At 41.0% G+C, this 19,574-nt stretch overlaps 1 protein-coding gene across 6 annotated transcripts in view; it reads left to right on the top strand.

Annotated features, from left to right (window-relative positions):
- The first annotated feature begins 24 nt into the window (after window positions 1-24).
- Window positions 25-19,574, top strand: part of ANKIB1 (ankyrin repeat and IBR domain containing 1) — a 99,234-nt gene continuing 79,684 nt past the window's right edge. For 2 of the 6 annotated variants that reach the window (XM_087775093.1, XM_087775046.1), the window contains exon 1: window positions 26-513. The gene's annotated coding sequence lies outside the window, so the exon portion shown is untranslated. Of the gene's footprint in view, window positions 514-650; window positions 777-15,144; window positions 15,277-15,909; window positions 15,931-19,574 lie in introns of those variants that run through there. The other 4 variants (XM_087775083.1, XM_087775068.1, XM_087775054.1 and 1 more) reach the window with 4 other exon arrangements.

Below are 19,574 nucleotides of genomic sequence, written 5' to 3'. Positions count from 1 at the left end.
CGGATCCGCTTCCCGTCGGAGCCCCGCGGGCCTCGGCTGCCGATGAGTTTCCGGGTCGGCGGCCTGAACTTCTGCTGCTGCCGCCGCCGGTTGTTGACCGCGGGCGGAAAAAGAGGGAGAGAGACCGGGCTGCGGGCCGGGAGCATGAGGCGCTGCCGGCAGGCGGGGAGGCGCTGAGGTGAAGCGGCCGCCCGGGCCCAGGAGCGCCGCCGGCAGCTGTCAGCGCCGCCACGCCGCCGGGAGCCGCCGCCGAACAAAGGGGCAGCGAGACGGCGGCAGCCGCAACGCCCTGCGCGGGAGGGAGCCTCGCCGCCGGGCGGGCACTCCCCACCGCTTCGGCCACCGAGTGACGGCCCCGGCTGCCCGCGGGCCGGCGGGGGCACTCCAGAGGGCGCCGTATCCGGAGCGGAGCGGGGGAGAGGCAGAGAGGAGCGGCCGCCGAGCAAATGGAGGCGCTGGGTGGCGGGCGCGGAGGCGCCGGGGAGGGCCGGGGAGAGCCGTTGTGAGGAGCCGGTGAGTGCCCCGCGGCGCTGGCGGCGATCTCGGCGCCGCCTGGGGAGGCTCGGGCGGGGTCCGCGGGGCTGCGGGAGGGCGAGGTGAGGCGAGTGCGGGCGCAGCCGGGAGACTTGCACATCTGGGCGTCGGCAGCCCGTCGCATCGCGGGTGGGGCGGGCCGGGAGGCCGCTCCAGGGGCGCCTCAGCTCCTCGGCGCCGCCGGCAGGCGAGGGGAGCGGGGCCGAGGAGGCGAGAGCAGAGGGCAGCGCCGGCCCGCGGAGGTAAACAAGCCGTAGGTTACCGAGACTGGCCGTCGCCGGGCGCGGCGGCGCTGCCGGTGTGGGGACGGCCCCCGGCAGCGCGGGCCCCGGCGGGCAGGGGGCTGTGGGGAAGCGTAATGGCGGGAGGCGGCGGGCCGCCGGGCTGGGCTGTTTATGGAGGGGAGAGGGGCCGCCTCCGGCCCGGGGTCTCGCCGGCGCCGCGCCCCGCGGTGGCGGAGGGCGGGGGGCCTCGCCCGAAACCGGGCGGGCGGGCGGGGGGCTCGGCGGCGGCAGCGCCGCGGCGCCCTCGGCCGGGACCGTCGGAAAGTTTGGAGCTGCCCGATGGCCTGGCTTCAGCCGGCTGCCGCCGTTGAGCACATGCCCGCCTTGCTCGCAGGCTAGAAATCCTGCCTTGAAGGCGAGGGGGGAAGCGTGTGCGCGGCCAGAGCGGGAGCATGTGCTGCGGGGTGCGCTGTGACAGTGTAACCTTGCTTCCAGGCTGGGTAACGCCGTCCTGACCCGTCTTGAATGAAATGGAACGCTCGCAATCTCGGGTTTTAATTCTTTATTTTTTTCTCAGCGAAAAATTTGAGTCTTGATACTGTAACAGTTTTATCTAAGTAGCAGTTTCACTCTCCCAGGCATGTCTAAACACATACTGGAAGTTGGGCAGCCTTTAAAAATGAAGAACCGTGATAATTCATGACTGCTCAGTCTGTCTTTTATTGACAGTTCAGATGGTATGCGCAGGAAATGTGGAGTCACAAACACATGGTCTGCAGAGTAAGGCACTAATACCACAGCCTAAATTGTTTGCGTGGACCCCTCCATCATTACTAACCATCGTCGATTTTGCTTTTTTCTTTGAGTGAGTTTCTGTGCTCACCAGTTCCAGAAATGGAGTTTTAGTTGTAGACATAACACCAGTAGGTGTACTGTATTTTAAGTACATTGCCTAAAGAGAGAGACCACTTTTGAGAGAATTATTAGCTGTAGAGGTTAGCAATGCAAAGAGACTGTTTCTTCCTTAAGCACATGGGTGTTTTATCCTTACTTTCATCTCTTTGGTTTTCAATATGAAGCGTGGTGGATTAATTTTCTTTAATCTCTCCTGGGTACAGGGGGAAAATACTCTTCTTGCTTGGAAAAAAAAAAAAAAGGCTTTAGTCATATGGAAAGCAACAGCATTTTTCAACTTCTAACAACATGTGGCTTATTTAGTTGAGGTGTCTACAAAGAAGTGAAGAGGTAGAATTTATAGCAATTTTTTTTTTCCTGGATATGCAAAGAGTAAATGACTGTCGTTACACATAAGAGACCAAATTACAGAAGAAGCTTCTGGAAACTTTAATTCCAAGACTTTCTGTGGTCCTGTGCTCAAGCAATTCCTTCTTTAACAAGTTTTAGTTTAGTCCTTAAACAAAAGAATAAAATATTTTAATAATACAAGGTATTATGCCTGAATAAAAATATTACTAGAAATCTACTAAAAAGCTAAACAATGTTGGTGGTGCCCAGTCTTCATATATATGCATCAGCAGAATATTACTAATTAAAATTAATTTTAAAAAAAGAAAACCAAAAAAAGAACCACAGTGGCATAATAATAATAATAATAATAATAATATCAGTAGCCAAAAGACAAAAATTATGCAAATGAGTTTTACGTAGTCCCTCTAATTTTTACTTGTGCTATACATGTCTAGGTAGGACTGGGTATGTACATATGTAAGTACATGATTAAGCTTGTTGAAATAATGTGGTTTCCTAGTCTTATATGGTATGTAAGTTTACACATATCTGTTTGTTATATGTTCGTGTCAGGCATACACACTCCAGAAAACTGAAGGCAACTAAACATGCACATTTAAAAGGGAATGCCTTCTACAGCTGTCAGCTTTTGTTCAATGGAACAGCTATTAAAAAAAATGGGTTTAGAAAATGTCGTTATGTCTTTGTTCACTATAGAAGACCTTGTTAACACTATGGCTGATTTAATCTGTCCTGAGCAGTTTCTCACCCGGTGGTCTGTGACACCTCTGCTGTGATTGATTAGCACTGCATTGCTTTTTGTTTCGGTAATAGAGCTTTGTTTATTAATTGTTAACTGTTTGGCTAGCAGGGTTTGTGGTGATTTTTTGTTTGTTTTTGTTTGATTTTTTTTGTTCATTTTTTAGGGTTTTTTTTTGTTGTTTTGTGTATGTGTGGTTTTAGGGTGGGTTTTGTTCCTTTGGTTTGTTTTGTTCTGTTTTAGCGTTGCTGTTGAGATGTCATGTAGTTACCCTTACCTGACTAGTTAATTAACTTCACCTTGGAATCTGAAAACTTGAAGTTGCTCTCTGCTGTTGTCAGTGTTGAAATTTTGTCGCCTTTGCTAAGGTGACTCACGCCAGTAAGAAAGAAAATTGAGAAGCTGGAGGTTACAAATGTGTGTGCTGAACCAGTTATGTTTCTAATCACATTACTGTATTTGCATAATTGATAATGATACATAGCAAAGAGACATCTGTTTTGCTTGAAAAGCAGCACTGTGGGAATTCCAAAATGTTCAAAATGACAAGGAAAGTTGTGTTTTCAACACCATCGTCATCAGACAAGACTGTTACTGCTTTACCTCCCCCCTCCCGAAATACATGCCACATACTTTTCCATGGAGCGTTTTTGAGGTTGCCCATATGTGTAAATTTCAGGAGAAAAGGACGTTTCATGCGAGATTACATTACATTACAAGTTCAAGATGGAGAAGTCTACCTAATGTTTAAAAACTACTATTTTTTTCAGAACCTCTAAATGTCTTCCAGATTTGAAGTGGAACCAGTAAAGATAGGCTTTGTTTGCTATTGTGGAAGGTCAAGAGCAAGGTCCTCCATCTGGTCCAGGGCAATCCCCAGTATCAGGACAGAGTGGAGGATGAATGGATTGCGAGCAGCCCTGCAGAGAAGGACTTCGGGATACTGGTGGGTGACAAATTGGGCATGAGCCAGCAATGTGCACTTGCAGCCCAGAAAGCCAACCGTATCCTGGGATGCATAAAAAGCGTGGCCAGCAGGTAAACAGGTGATTCTCCCCTTCTACTCTGCTCTCATGAGCCCCCCCCCAGAGCACCGCGTCCAGCTCTGGGGTCCCCAGTACGGGAAAGACATGGACCTGTTGGAGTGGGTCCAGAGGAGGGCGATGAAAATGGTCAGAGGGCTGGAGCACCTCTGCTGTGAAAAAAGGCTGAGAGAGTTGGGATTGCTCAGCCTGGAGAAGAGAAGGCTCCAGGGAGAGCTTGGTGCGGCTTTTCACCATATAAAGGGGGCTTATAAGAAAGACAGAGGGAGACTTTTTACCAAGGCCTGTAGTGACAGGACATGGGGCAATGGCTTTAAGCTAAAAGAGGGTAGATTTAGATTGGATATAAGGAAGACATTTTTTATGATGAGGGTGGTGAGACACTGGAACAGGTTGCCCAGAGAAGCTGTGAATGCCCCAACATTGGACGTGTTCAAGGTCAGGTAGGAAAGGGCTTTGAGCAACCTGATCTAGTGAAAGATGTCCGTGCCCATGGTAGGAGGGTTGGACATGATGATCTTTAAAGCTTCCTTTCAACCCAAACCATTCTGCGATTCTGTGATTTATTTCTGAGGAATATTAAATTGTCTTCTCTAGTGTCAGTGAAATAGTATGTTTTGCATTCCAGGCTGTCTTAATTTATGTTTTTATATGTATGTGTGTATCTGTTTTATCTGTCTCATCTCAAAAAATACTCAAAGTGGAGTGCTATACAAATAGGTGTAGCAATGGTGGAATATGTTCAGTTTATTAGTCCAAAAATCACTTTGGAGAAAAATAGATACTAGTTACTTGCTTTGTTGTCTTTTTTTAAAGCATTTTCTGAATTTCCTTTACCCTCCATGCTTTGTTAACAGTACAGTCCTTACTTTCTGCTTCTTATAGTCTCACATACCTTAAATTGTACTATGAAAAGAAAAAGAAATAAAATAGGTGTCTGTGTAAAATCAGCCAGGGTTTTCTCTTACTGCTGTGCAGAGGTGGTCTGAGAGAGTCCTTGTTATTTCTCCAGTCCTTTTCCCATGTTCTTGTTTTTAGTAATGGAAAGTAATTTTCAGAAATTGCAAACATCTTGTGTTATATAGGTTAACGTCTCATATATTATACAGATTAACATTTCAGATTCACATTTATGTGCATCCTTAACTCTCTTGCTTTCCAAACAAGAGAATCACCATGTTTTTGGATAAGGCAAACGCTTCTTTTGACCTAATGCTAATTTGTAGTGCTGCTAGTATTCTCGAATTTTCTTTAACGGGTTTTGTTGGAGTTGCTTAAGAGATATTTTCATTTAGTGGTTTTGCTTTGATTTATATTTAAAGCACATAAATTCTGATGACTGTTGAAGGATAATTGCCATAAAAATACGGTAACAGGTTGTAAATGGATTACTGCAGGAAAAGGGCCTCTCTGCTGAATGCCTGGGCTCCTTCCTGGCTGGGGTGGCTTTACGGAGCAGCTGCGTGACAGTGTTGTCTGTAGAGTTCCTCTTGTAACTTTTCTTGTTGAGTTCTGTGCTGACAAGGAAGGTGAGGGGCCAAAATGAATTCTCTAAAAGTAAGTTTTATGTAGGTGTGTAAACTTGCACCTAGGAATCAATGTTTGCACACAGCCTGCATTATAGTAATGTTATTCTTTGACAGTAAGTTAGTGTGGTCTAAATATTACATCATGACAACTGAGGCAGTGTATTATTAATTACATATAAAATAGTTCTTATGTGCAGGCTTCTGTGTTGAAGAAAATGTTATTAAATCTCCTGGGGATTTTCCCTACTTAAGGGAATTTCCCAGTGGCTTGTGTCACATTTTGATGTACCTGAAGAACTTCTGCCATGCTATATAGTGTTCTGGGAAGTAGAAACTTAGTTATTGGCTGCTACTTCTCTGTATCTCTTTGCTGCATTTAGGTTTTCCTTTTCTCTCTAACAAAACTAACAACAAAAAGTAGGTACTCAAGTTTGACATATGCTTTTATTGTGAAAATAGCACCCCAGAAGCATATGAGTAAATAAACCAAAAAGACTTTTGGAAATACTGCAGTCGCCAAGTTCCATGGAATAAGGACTGTCATGTGGTAGCCAAATGGTGTATATTCATTTTAAAGCAGTATTTTTAAACTGCTGTGAACCACTCAGTCCTTGCTCTATAATAAAGACTGTCGTCAAAAATACAGTCTAGGCATTTCCAAGTCACTGTGGTATTTTGAGTGAATCCTTAAGTTTGCTGGAATGATCTGAACTGTTCCATTTATATTTACAGTTGACAGTCAAGTGCAAAGGCATAACCGTCTCTCACTTTAGCGTTATGAAATAAAGCACAGTTTAGGGGAAAAGATCAAGAATGATCGATTTCTGGACCGTCTGCAAGACTGTATACAATACAACTTTGTTTCAGAACCTTGACTTCTAGTAACTGGACAATAGGCTTTGAGAACCAAAAGAACCTAAAGAGAGTTGTATTGCTATTGAAGAGACCAGTTGGTTGTAGGTTATTCTCTCTATGAAGCAAGAAAGTAAATCACCACTTGTGATTTACATAAATCACCACTTGTGATTTACACCTCCTACATATAACTTTAAGAAATGTTTGTAATTTTGGGCCATTTTTCTGTAATGTGGAGTAAGTTCTTAAATGTAAGTGTGGAGGTTTTTTTTCAGGAGTCATTATTGGAGGTAGGAAGATAATAAGTGCTTATTAAAGAAAAGGTCCGTTGCTTGTTTTCAAATTCTGGATTAACTTAAGGTACTAAAATACATTTCGTGGAGGCAGATTTTTTCTTCTTCATGTAGTATCTTTAGATCTGATGCATTTAAATTCTTTTCCATTTATGCAAGTTAACAAAAGTATAACTTATCAATAAGAGGTTTGTTTATATCCTTGAACCATGATGGCTACTACTACTGAAGTTTTGTGTTACTTCTCTTGTATACAGTGTCTCTGCCATATCTTGTAGTAGCTGTTTTATCTTAGTGTTGTGTTGGTGTTTCCCCTGTATGTATTTATACAGTGTTCTAGCTTCTGAATATTTGTTCTTACTTTTCTTGCTTTTCTTCTTTCTAGCCTTTCACTCTTATTTTTCTGATTATTGTTTTGTGTTTCATTGTTGTGTTGTACCTCTTGAAGCAAAGGTTTGTTTCTTCTGTTGACAACATGAATGGCTTGTAGCTTTGATCTGCTCTTGCAGAACATTTTTATGGAGTCAGGATTGTTTTCAGCATCATCTGCTCTGATAACGGTACGCTGTGTTATACTTCCCTGATGCCTCTGTCTCATGAAGTTAATTGGATGGGTGACACCTTTTTAGACACGCTGTGGTGTTGGTGGGTTTTTTTTGTTTGTTTGTTTGTTTTGACCACCATCAGTGATTTGGCACTTCTGTGCAAGAAGAAATTCTAAATGGTTCTTGGCAGATGAAAACGTAAAAAAGGACATATAGTCTTGCATAGGCTCTGAAGCAAAGCACTAGCAAGAAGTAAGATAAACTAAGGGAAAATTAAGTCAAGTGGGCAAGTTTTTATGTGAATAAAAGCCTGAATTAAGATTTAGCTGTAATTCACATAAAATTAAAGGTTATAGAGAGGAAAACATAATTTTGTTTTGACTGGGTTTGACTTAGACTCTGATAGATTATGTCAGCTGTGAGATAACTTATTTGAAAAGCGGTAAAAGGATGACTGTGGCTAATTGTGAAAATTCTTACGCAGTTTAATTCTGCGGTAATTGTCTTTAAACAATTAAACAAACAGTTAAAATACTGACTTTTGAAAAATATGCTATAGGAGCGTTGGTGATCTCCCCCCCATCTTTTTTTTTTTTTTTTTTTTTTTTTAATAAAAGATGACTTGAGGAAAGATACAGCTTTGGAGGTTTCAAAGCTATTTCTGGGAAAATACACTTAAAGTTAACATATATAATGCTAATTATGTATATACTAATGGCGTATTTCTTGACTGTTTTATATACCCCGTGTTCAGTTGCCTTTAAATGTAAACGTAAGTTGGAAACTGATTCTCTGCCCCAAGTACTTCACCTGATGATCACTATTCTTGGAATTTAGCATAGAAAAGAATTAGATTTTTCTAGTTTATAAATATAATTGTTTTAAAAACAGACCCTGCTCATTCTTATAGCAGGTACTTTAAGTGACATCGTGTCCTGTTTGCGTGCAGCTGGTTTTGGTCCTGATTGTAAATTACTACAAATTAAATAACTTAGTGGAGAAAATTGTATTTGTTATATTTATTAGTTTGAGCTGTGTTTACAGTCCACTTAAGGTCTCCTCTTCAAGGAGCTTTCACAGATGTTAATTGGGGTAGCAATCCCCCCCTTCCCCTTCTATTTCAAATGGATTTCTAGTAGGAATTTTGAAGGCAAAGTTACAAATCGTATATTTCTATCAAAGCTGTTATGTAGAAACTCAAAATCTTACTGTATTAAAAAGCGAGTGTGTATTTTTTTAGGATGCACAGATGAAGCACTGATAATAATTATAATTGCAGTATTTCCTGTTATGAACCAGCCTTTGGAGAAATAGCTGAAAAATTATGAGAAAAGATCATGATATATACTTGTCTATGTTTTCGCACTACCATTATATTAAATACTGGTTCTATTAAAATTTATTATAGAATTAAGAATAGGAATTTTAGGGCTGTTGTAATTTACTAATGAACTCTTCTCTTTAAGGGTTTGATTGTCACTGTATGCTGTGGTATGCAGTTGTGTATTTTTCTTTGTATTTTTATTAGGTACTGTGTGTGTAAAATATAAAAATGAAAGATAATATATGGAAGACTGGATGCACATCAGGACTAATTTTCAGCAGTGGCAACCTGTAAATGCCGTTGCAACAGAATTTTCCTCTGAAATGTTCTTTTTCTTATAGCCTTGCCTGTGTAAATTACTTGCAGACTTGCTACATTTTTAGGATTTCTTTTAAATCCATGTGGCTCTGCTGTGTTCTAGATCTCTAAGCAGCTGGGGAACAAGCAAATGTATTAATCTCCAGTTAATTCTCTATTATGTTGAAAGACTACAGATAGGCATGTGGAAATGTCCTGGCAGAGTAGAGCCCAGAAAATTTCTTGTTTAGTCTATCAAAATGGTGAATTTCATCAGTGTCTTGAAGAAACTGCAAAAGTGTGTAGCTACTAAACTATGAAGACCAAAGTTCCAGCTGTGCTAATAATGCAGGTTATGTGTTTTAACCGTTTAAAGAACTTATTGACTGATGCAGTTTCATTCACATTTGCAAAATAGTTGAAGTTATCTCTGTACCCATAAGGTGAAGATTTCGGTGTTTTAAAGCTCAGATCTTGAGACATAGCTATATATTAGACTTCATGATGGCAGAACATGTGGTTCTTCAGCAATGATCTGACACATTTATTCTCTGGAAATAGTTCTGCTACAAAACTGTAATACCAAGTAATCTAGGCCTGTGCAGCATTGTGAGTTATATACAATTCTAAGATAAAGCGTTTGTTCTTTGTGAAAGAGCTCCAGTTACCTGTGTTGTCTGGAAGCTTGTATATGGAGGTACACAGCCTGCAGTACTGAGACATTACTAACAGCTCAGTAGCTTATTGCAGTACAAATATACAATGGCTGCTAATTTAGGCCCTTGTCCCTGACTTGTTGAGAGTCACTGACACGGATACTTTATGGATTTAGTTCTCCATATTTAGAAGGATGTGTTGGAGAGAAATCTTTCATTGGAGCTATTACGATGAGTCACCAAGCGCAAACTGGCCATTAAAAAATACTGAAGAGGCTTGATTTGGTGGCTTGTGTATTGAAATACAAGTTCTTTCTAATGTCCCATTTACCAGCCTGTTAATTAGTTAAAATTAAAGTACTTGGAAGTCCTTTATCCTTTTCAGGACATGATAATTAGTGTTCACTAAGATTAAATAGTGCAGTTTTGCATTTATAATCTTCATTAACTACTTGGATGAGGCGATGGAACGCACCATCAGCAAGCTTGTGGATGACACCAAGTTGTGTGTGATGGAGGGCAGGGCTGCTTTGCTGAGGGACCTCAACAGGCTGGAGAAATGGGGTGACAAGAATGAAGTTGGTAGCTGAGAGAGGTGATTATTTCTGTCTGCTTAGCATTTGTGTGACTGCAGCTGAAACAGTGTCTAATTTTGTGCTCCCCAGTATAGGAGGGATGCTAACATACAGGAGCAGGTCTAGAGGAAGACTGCCAAGATGATTAGGGGGCAGGAGCCCATAATGCTTTCTCTTTTTAAGGGAAGCTGGAAGAACTGGGTGTCCTCAGTGTTCAGAGAAGACTGGGGGGGGGGGGGGGGGAAGGTCTTGTTTTCTATTAATGGGAGGGTACAGAGAAGACAGAACCAGACTCTTCTTGGAGGAGCCAGGTGACAGGGCTAGAGGCAAAAGAAAATGATCCAGCAAAGGATGTTTCAATTAGACATTAGGAAGAGATTTACACACCATGAGGGTGGTCAAATGCTGGGACAAGCTGCCCAGAGAGGCTGTGAGATCTCCATCCTTGGAGATACTCAGAACTTAATTGGGAATGGCCTTGAGCAGCCTTTGAAGCTTTGAAGATTGCCTTGGGTAGAGGATTGAAGCAGTTGACCTCCAGAGGTTCTTTCCAATGTAAATAACTGCTTGCTCCATATCAGATGATATGATTGCACAACCAACCATTTTCTCCCTCCTCTGCACGTAACTGGTCCTGGCCCAGCAGAAGCACATGGCCCAGAGGGCTGTGCAGCTTCATAGAAGAGAACAATAGGATTATCTTATGTAAGTTCTACTATATGGCTCAAACCTGGTTTTTAACCTGACTTCTGCATAGTCAAAGATTTGAGGTGATTAGTTTAGTGATTAATTTAGTGCTTTGAATATCACATGTGTCTGTAATTAAATAGACTAATTCTGAATGAGATATCTTTTTCCAGTTTTTTATTTTTAAATAATGTTGGGGGTTTTTTTCCGTACTATGACTTTAAAAATTTTTCCTGCTATGCAGAAGTAGCCTGATTCCCTGTGCATCCTTTCAGGCAATGAAATAAATGTATAATTGTAATTGGAATACAGGCTTATTCTGGTTTTATTTGTTTCTTGATGTTGGGTTTTTTGTTGGTTTGGGGTTTTTTTTCAAATTCATAAATCCAGACTTTCTCATAAGCAAGCTGCCTGAGGTTTATATTTATTTACTTAATAAAGGAATAGAAAGTTAAATTTATTTGTCTGGAATGGGAGTTAGACAGGCAGCATGTTCCAGTATAAAATATTTTGTTGTAATGTTTAACTAAAAAGAGATTATTTGGGGGTTTTGGTCTCTTTGTTACCCTGGATGTTATTACAATGTAAAATAAGCAAACCTGACTAAAACAGTCACATAATTTTACTGCAAAGTCAATGTAAAGTGCCTTTGATTTGGTCTTTATTCCATAGAAATGCCTTTTAAGTTCAGTCTCGCTGAGCTCAATTCAGAAATCCTGTTGATTTTTTTTTTTCTGCATGTATTCCTGTTATATGTACAAAGAGTGAGGAATCAGTATGAAGAACCAGAATTTTAAAATCAATCTTTAAGAAGGTGATCGGTTAACTTTTTTTATCTGTGCCCCCCCCCCGCACCCCCCTTTCTGGTTTAGCTAGTCATACGGTTTTCTAAGAAGAGAATGAGTCAAGTTTCTGCTAAATTAGTCACAAGTCTTAAAAGTATACTGAATTAACTTCAGTTTTGTAGGTTGTGGTACCACAGTAGCCATAAGGAGTTACTAACAACTATGTCCTTCATTACTTTGCAAATGTACAAAGGTTCTCAGTTTTAGCATCTACTCATGAGTGAGAGGGAAGAAATCCAAAACCCCCAAATCATGTGTTTCCTGGGAATAACTTCTGTATGTATTATACAATTTGTAGCAAAACCAGACAGTGTTTTCTGGGTGTCTTTGGCATGTTTTAGCTCCTTCAAAGTAATGATGACATGCAGATCAAAGCAGACTGGGTTAGTGCTAAATGGAGTTGTTTAAAAAAGTTTCTTTTTGAAACTTAAAACCTCAATGTGAACTTAGAACAAAAACGTATTTCCAAACCAGTCTACCCGCAGCTTACTGTGAAAATAAATCCTTTCACATTCCTAAAGCCGGTCAGTGTACCCTAATCACGCCTTGCTTTAGCTATTGTATACTTTATTTTCCCCAGTACTGCCTGGGTCTGCTTACTCTAATTCTGTTTGATGATTCCTGTTGTCCTTTCCAAACTGCCCACCCAGCTGCTGTATCCAAACAGCTGTACCCGAAGAAATGTTCTCATGCAGTAATTGTACGTTGTGGCCCTGATTCCCTACAATTGAGGATGCTTCTGATAAGGAATCATTTCTCTTTGTATTTATATGTGTTGCATTCTTAAAAATTGAAGTGATTTTAAAATTTGTCCGTGTAGAATTGAAGACCTGAGAGCAGTATTCTGTTTTCAAAATGGATTCAATGGGACATGAGGCTGTAAAATGCAAAGTTTTGGATTTTGTTTTGTTTTTTAATACAGTTCGCTGTTCTAATTGATTAAGGAAATGAGATTTCCATGTTACACTGACACTTGATTACATCCTGAGAATAGGCAAGCTATTGCATAGGTGGATTATGTGCGTGTTAGAGTAGGTGGTTCCAGCATCCCTGATTTCTGGAACATTCCAGCCTCATGCCCTTCTGCTGCAATTCGATATGTTTTCATACAAACCACCATTTGAAAAGGTAGTCTTTTATATTTATTTCATTTCTTTAGAGAGGTATATTTTTTGATATTGTATCTTGTTAGCCATGGCTGTTCTTTAAGCTGTTAGGTGCTTGCTTCCTACTTTCACTGTAATACAAATATTGTTCCATTTCTCTCACTTCTTGTCCATTGCTCTTTTTCCCCTTCTGAATGTTCTAAAGAGTAGTTTAACGCAATTAGAACATGCTGCTTGCTATTCTAATGAATACCTCGACTCTGTTGATAAACTATTGTTGTTTCTACGTATCCACCAGCGATTGAAAATCTGGTCCATGGATTGTTCCCCAGTAAGTTTTAAGTCTATTACAAAATATGATGCAACAGGATATGCAATGCAGGAGGGAAGGAAGGGATGAGTGACTGTTGGTTAACATCACTTGTTCCCAAAGAGCAAGTGGATAGGGATGACATTAGACATATTTATGCCCCCCCCCCTTCAACACTGTGTTCAAAAAGCTTTGTACCAAGTTAGTGTAGTTTTTTCTCACCAGAGTCCTGCTGAGCCTCCTGCAGCTAAACCAAACACCATACACCAGTACCTTCTTGCCACACTCCTGCTTTTTGACTGCCAGGGTAGCAGAGCTTGGATGTCTTTGCCCTCTAGTAAATGCAAGCTCAGCTGTGTGCTTTCACTGCCTGTTGGACAGTGATTTTAGTTGTCTTTCCACCTAGGTCTTACTGCCTAGCATCAGGCATTGGAACAGCACCTGCTGCTGCTGCTATTAATGATCATCTGTTTTTTTGCATAATGAGATGAAAACTGGACCCAGACACAAGTACCAGTTCTGCTGACATTTTTGGGAATGGCTAGGGTGAAGTTGCTGTATCAGTTGTTCATTGGAAGTTTGCATCCTGATGTATTTTGATACTCCTTTGTACACAGCTCACCACAGGTACTTGCAAGCCTGGGTGCAGTCTACAGCAGCCAGTGCTGCCTCTGGTGCTGCAATGCCTGCTCTGCATCGGCAGTCCGAGAGGGAACTCCACCCAGCTGCTTTCTCCAGTCCGTGCTCCATCCGCCATCTCCTTCTGAATGCACTGCCACTGTCAAGAGTCGTAGCTTACAAAATAATGCTGGGCTACAAGAGAAATTTCCTGAAAACTGTTCTGACTTCAACTAACACAGTAGTGCTGGTGTACTCCTGCCTGGCCTCCAGCACCCAAACAACTGTGGGCTTTGCACAGTTTGCACATTGCTGGTGTTTCTGCTTCTGTCTGCACTTCAGTTTGAACAAACACTGTTTTGAAAGTATTTTCACTCTTTACAGTATGCACTGGTACAAATAATCCTGCCTCCCTATCACTGCTTCCATGCTCTGGCTGTTTGGACCATCAGCATCCAGGAAGAAAACCCAAAAGAGGGAACTGATCTGAGTTACAGCTATTCTGCTTCTCTGTGCACTCATGAAGGCATGTGCCAGTACAAAACAAGGGAAAGTGCAGGAATATGGACAAACAGGAGGGATGGATAAGAAACAGAATGGGCAGGATCAGCTCTGGTGTCAATTAAAACCACTTTGGAAACTACAGTCTAAGTTTCTCAAACAGCATTAGTGTTATAAAATATAATGGAGGCAGATTTCCAGCTTGCTGAGTGCATGCATCATAATAATTATAAAAATGACTTTATAATTTCTGAAGCTTTCCGAGAAGTCTGGTAGAGGTCACACACTGATCTGGGCAGTGATAACAGGGAACTGGACCTGGGGGAGGAGAACAACCCAAGACAGGAACAAGAAGTGTGGGGGGAAAAAGAAATGTGCTTGTGGTTTTGGTTTGGTTTTTGGTTTTTTTTTTTAGGGAGTATGTGTGGCAGGGTGTCTCGTGGTGCCTTTTACTTTACAAGCAGGAAGAACTATCTTAAATAAATGCCTGTGCGTTACATTGGCACCGGAGCAGGTTTTTCATAAAGCAGTCACCGAGGGATTCCTGAGCATCACAACTCTGCGAGCTGCTGAAACTAATACAGCTGGTTCCCCCAGCTTATGTCTCATCTACCACTGCTTGCTTTTGCTCCCGAAGATGTGTGCAATGAAACTGGCAGTGGGATTCTTCTAACAAACTCTATTTTCTTGGACCTTACCCCGGTGGATTTCTGTCTCGCTTTCAGGCAGCCAAATGCAAATTCTACCAGTACCAAGCAAATGCTGGATTGATAATTGAACTTTTCCTAGATAGGTCAGGCTGCTTAAGAACAGCTTTACCAGTCATGGTAGGGGAAGGTGAATGGGCTTGTCAAGCTGAAGGAGAGACATGCTGACTTGACCGATGGCGGTAAGCCTGCTCTTTTATGTAAGCAGGCTGGATTGCATAGTCTCAGGTGGCCACGCGCCATCTTCGGCTGGGTGTCTGCTGTCGCTGCTTTGCAGCCAGGTTTGATAGACGTTGAAGTAAGCGTCCTCCCTTACGTGTGGAGGCATGCAGGAAGGGAATGCGTGTCCTAGTCACAGCAGCACCACCGCGGCGGGGAAAGCCCATGTGTGGATGTCCTCTGTGACTTTGTGAGCGGCATTCAGAAATAGCACTGGCTAAGAACCTCCTGTGCGGTGTCACTGACACCTCCTGAGTCAGGAGGATGACCTGGATCTTTCTGTTCTGCAGGACCTCTCTGTCTAATGTAGCAGCAAATAAGGGACACAGAGGTCCTAAAAGTCACCTTACCTAACCAGAACTACTGGATCCACTGGTGAGCTAGCTACGTTTGCAGCACGGTCAGTCACTCTTTTTCTTATCTGCCTGGGAACTGTCTGGAGCAGATGTGGAAGGAACAGAGTCAGCGATGAACAGAGCCCAGGCTGTGTTAACTCCGCGTTATATATTTTGATACTAGGTGGGCTCATGGGCAAGCAGTATTAGAAACAAAGGATATGTTAAGTCTAGTAAATGCTGCTTTTCAGAATGCATGCTTGCTGGCTCAGTAGCTGGCTGTAAAAAGAGGTAAGGCAGCAGCTTTCTGTCAAAAAAAAAAAAAAAATCCTGCAAAAACTTCGGCAGTACACAAAGGTGAATTAGTGGACAAGGCATGAGATGATCTTGGCTATTGGATACCAAGCCAAAGGCTTTTGCTGGGGCAGGGGGGAAGCATTACTGTATGACCATTGGCAACCTGAGATTGGTCAGGCTTAAACCTGGTGCCTCAGATGATCTGGTTATATGGAGATCCAACATAACTGTCAAATTCAAATCTAAATCTTTTTATAATGATTCCCTTTCTTAGACTGCAGTGTTCTGATTTAAAACATAAAAAGTAAAGTATTTCCTGACTGGTCTATTAGACTATATAATTAGTGTTGAATGCTTGAATCTGTTTCTGCACAGAGGAATCATCATCTTCGTATCGGGAAGACTCCAGTGAAATTTTTCAGGTATGCTTTGGCCATTCGAGTGTTTTCAGTGCGGAGGTGTCTCCTTGTTCTTCCCCAGCAAATGTAAAGCGGAGAAGAATGGTAATAAAGAGTGACAAAGTTTACTGACTACAGGAGAGCATGGGAACAGGGAAATCGTGAGGAGAGGGGCAATTTTTTTGCAAGTTCCCTTTTATTTAGTGTTGCTATGATGTAGAGGAGTAAGGAGAAGCAAGGTCTGTGTATGTGATACTATGAACATTATCAGAGTAGGAGAAAAAACGCACAAGACTGCTTATGCTTTCCTCTTTCTTCTGTAGCATCTGACTACAATCTTCTCTTGAGAATTCAGCATCTCTCAGTGAGAGCGGTCTTTCATGAGAAAATGGGGAGGGAAATCTAAAATAATTCAACATTCTTAAAAGACAGAATATCACTCCTCCATCTTAATGTGAAAAATAGGTCTCAAGAATATTCTAGATGTTCTTTACAGATTTCCTGCATTCTGGCTGAATCAAGCAAGGTAAAAGGAGATCAGCACAGACACCATCCCTCAAGCATTGTTTGCCAAAGTGAGATGTACTTACTTGGTGATGAGAGACAGGGTCTGATTTTGTAGGTCTGATCTCAGAACTGTCAATCTATGTTAAATCTTGTGGGAAAGCTGCGGAGACTCTGTTTCGGGTTATTTTTCTCAGTGTGAATATGCTTTTCTTTAAAACTGTGCAAAAACCCTGTGTTTTGTCATGTGTAACCTCTCTCTCAAGAATTAACTTCATGCCGGATTACTGGAGGTGAGTTAACATGATGCAATTTTTAAAAGATTCCAAGACAGGCTTGTGGAACAACAGATGCGTAAGCCTGATGCCTATTCCTGGAGTATTAGTAGAAATGATGTCATAACAGACTGAATTAGCAGACACATGGATAAATGTGATGTTTCTGGGAACAGTCAACATAGCATAGCATTGTGAGGGAAAGTCTGATCTCACCAACTTACTGAAGTTCTTTGAAGAAGTTAGCAGGGAAAGTGCATTTGATGTAATCTGCTTGGATTTTCAAAGGGCATTTCACATGATCCCTTGCTTAGAAGTCTTGAAGAATCCATACAGCTTTGGGAAAGAGGGAGGGTCCTTTGCATGCAGAAATTGCTGGTTAAAAGATAGGAAACAGGTAGGAATAAAGAGACAGTTTTCGCAGTGGTTGAAGGTTACTAATAGAGTCCCAGATAGATCAGTGCTAGGATCTCTGCTGTTTAATGTGAGGATAAATGATCCGGAAAAGATGGTAAGTAGTGAGATGATAGTCTCTAGACAATACTACAAACACAGTGTCAGCTGCAAAAGAATTTTATGAGACTGAATGGTAAATAGCATATGAAACTCAATATGGCTAAAGGTGAAAGATTCACATGGTTGGTGGGGGGGAAGGTCCTAAATTTATATAGAAAATATTCTCTTAATTATTACTGCTCAGGAACAAGATCTTGAGGTTATAATAAAAACTCTGAAGAAAATCAGCTTCGTCCTTAGTACCAGTCCAAAAAGTAAATCAAATGTTGAAAGAGTAGAGACCATGCCACCACCATGTGAATCCATGCATTTTGCATGTTGTACACAGTTCCTCATCTCCTAACTCAAAAAAGTTTTAGTGGCATTGCAAATAGATCAGAAAAAGCAGAAAGGATCCTAAAAGTTGCACAGAATCCATTCCTTTAAGATTTAGGATTAATCAATCTGCAAAAGAGCGACCTATAAACAGATTGGTATGACAGAAAGGTGATCACCTGTAAAAGGTGATATGATAGAATCTCTAAAATCACAAGTGGAATGGAGAGAGTAAATAGGAAAAGTTTTTTGCTGTCTACCTCTCAGTTCTTGTAGACAGTGAAAATGAAATTTAACAAGTGGCAGGTTAAAAACAGATGTTTCTTCACAATGAATAGTTAAGCTGCGAAATTTCAGGATGCTGTGGCTGTTAAAATTTTCCATAGATTCAGGGAGGTTTTGGACAAATTAATGGAAGAAAAATGCATTACAGATTATTAATATAAACCCAGCACATCTGGCTCAAGAATTCATCAAGCAGTAAATTGCCGAAGAGTGGGAGAGTGTTGTGGAAAAGTATCAGTTCATGCTTGCCCAGTTTTTGTACTTTTCATTGGTATACTCTGCTGGCAACTCTCTGGACAAGGTATTAGATGAGAAGTATCTGATCCAGTTATGGCCATTATGGTAACTATGTTTGTAATCTTTGGAAACAAAATGGCAAGAAAAATGCATACATTGGTAACAGCAACCTTTTAAAAGAACTAAAGTTATATATCATCTGTTTGATTTCATATTTCTGAAGTCTAAAAGTAATGGAAATTTTGCTGCAAGCCAGATACAATGCTGTTTCATGAAAGTGCACAATAAAATGTGTTAATCAATGAAACATTTATATATAAACAGTAGGAGTGGTAAATGAGATTGTTCGAATTGGAGTAATATAGTCATTAATTACATTTGACTATATATAATGAAAATCATCTTAAGCTTGCTTTAAGCTAATGTCTTGAAATAGAATTGCTGTTAAGGATAGGATTCTTTCAAGGTAGGAATAAACTAGTTTTTCTACCATTTAGGAGTTTGAATATTTATTCCTAAGCAAAGTTTGCCTTTATCTTTGAGGATTGACAATTTTTTTTCCAGTCAGTCTGAAATAACTTCCAAAACAGCAAAGGACTCTTACCAGTCTTTGTCAGACCTACAGTAATTTTTAATTTATACTATAACCCTTCCAAATCTACAGAGCTGACAAACCCCCCGTAGGTTTTGCTTTCATATTTTTTTTAAAGGCTTGTCTAATACTTTTATAATTCCTCTTTTTTGTTTAATTTAGTGATGTAGCTACAGATAGCTCATTAAAGGTTTTACTTTCTTAGTCTGCTGTAGAAGCCAGATAATTTTTCAAGTTTCCAAACTGAATATCAATTGAACCCATTATCTGAAGAACAGATTGGCTCCAAGAATCTATTATAATTTTTGGAGTACACTGTGGATGCAAACAATAAGAATGCTCATGAGTATATATGAGTGATTAAGGATTCTGATTTCGGGACAAGGTCAGTCACTTCGTTGTTAGTCTAAAGAAATTTCTTCCCTTAGCAGATTGTTCATTGCCTAATTAAGCTTTTTAAAACTCTTTCTGTAATATACAGGACTGACTGCTAGCAGGAAAGATAATGGCTTATATAAACTTATGAGGTTGTGATCCAGGAAAACAGTTTCTCTGTAGCATGCGGAAGAAGGTGAATAGAACTGAGGAATGCAACTCCTGCAGGTCTTCAATATCTGTTAAACGCATTCTGGTGTTACATCCACAGACTTCCCCTGGAGAAGATAGCCAAGATTCTGCCAGAAGTTCAGCACCATCCTGATTCTTTCTGATTACTTAAATCGTGATCTTGGCAAGCACAGGGGTAGGAGCCCTTACTGTCATCAACGATCCTTCATTTCTCAGTATGCAAAAGCTTGCTCTCCTTCTTCTGTGGGGAATCATGGATTCTTTCACGAATTGGGGCGGTAGTTTTAACTGTTGCTCTACAACTTTATCTTTTGCTCTATCGGGTATCCATTTACCTAGGTCAAACATTTCTTTGATAGAATAGTTTCAGGTCATCG

Source organism: Nipponia nippon, unplaced genomic scaffold (assembly GCF_047370975.1).
Source record: "Nipponia nippon isolate SJK-2023a ecotype South Korea unplaced genomic scaffold, ASM4737097v1 scaffold_1, whole genome shotgun sequence".
NCBI classification, from domain to species: domain Eukaryota; kingdom Metazoa; phylum Chordata; class Aves; order Pelecaniformes; family Threskiornithidae; genus Nipponia; species Nipponia nippon.
The sequence above is the reverse complement of the archived record's forward strand: the minus strand, read 5'-3'. Positions and strand labels throughout refer to the sequence as shown.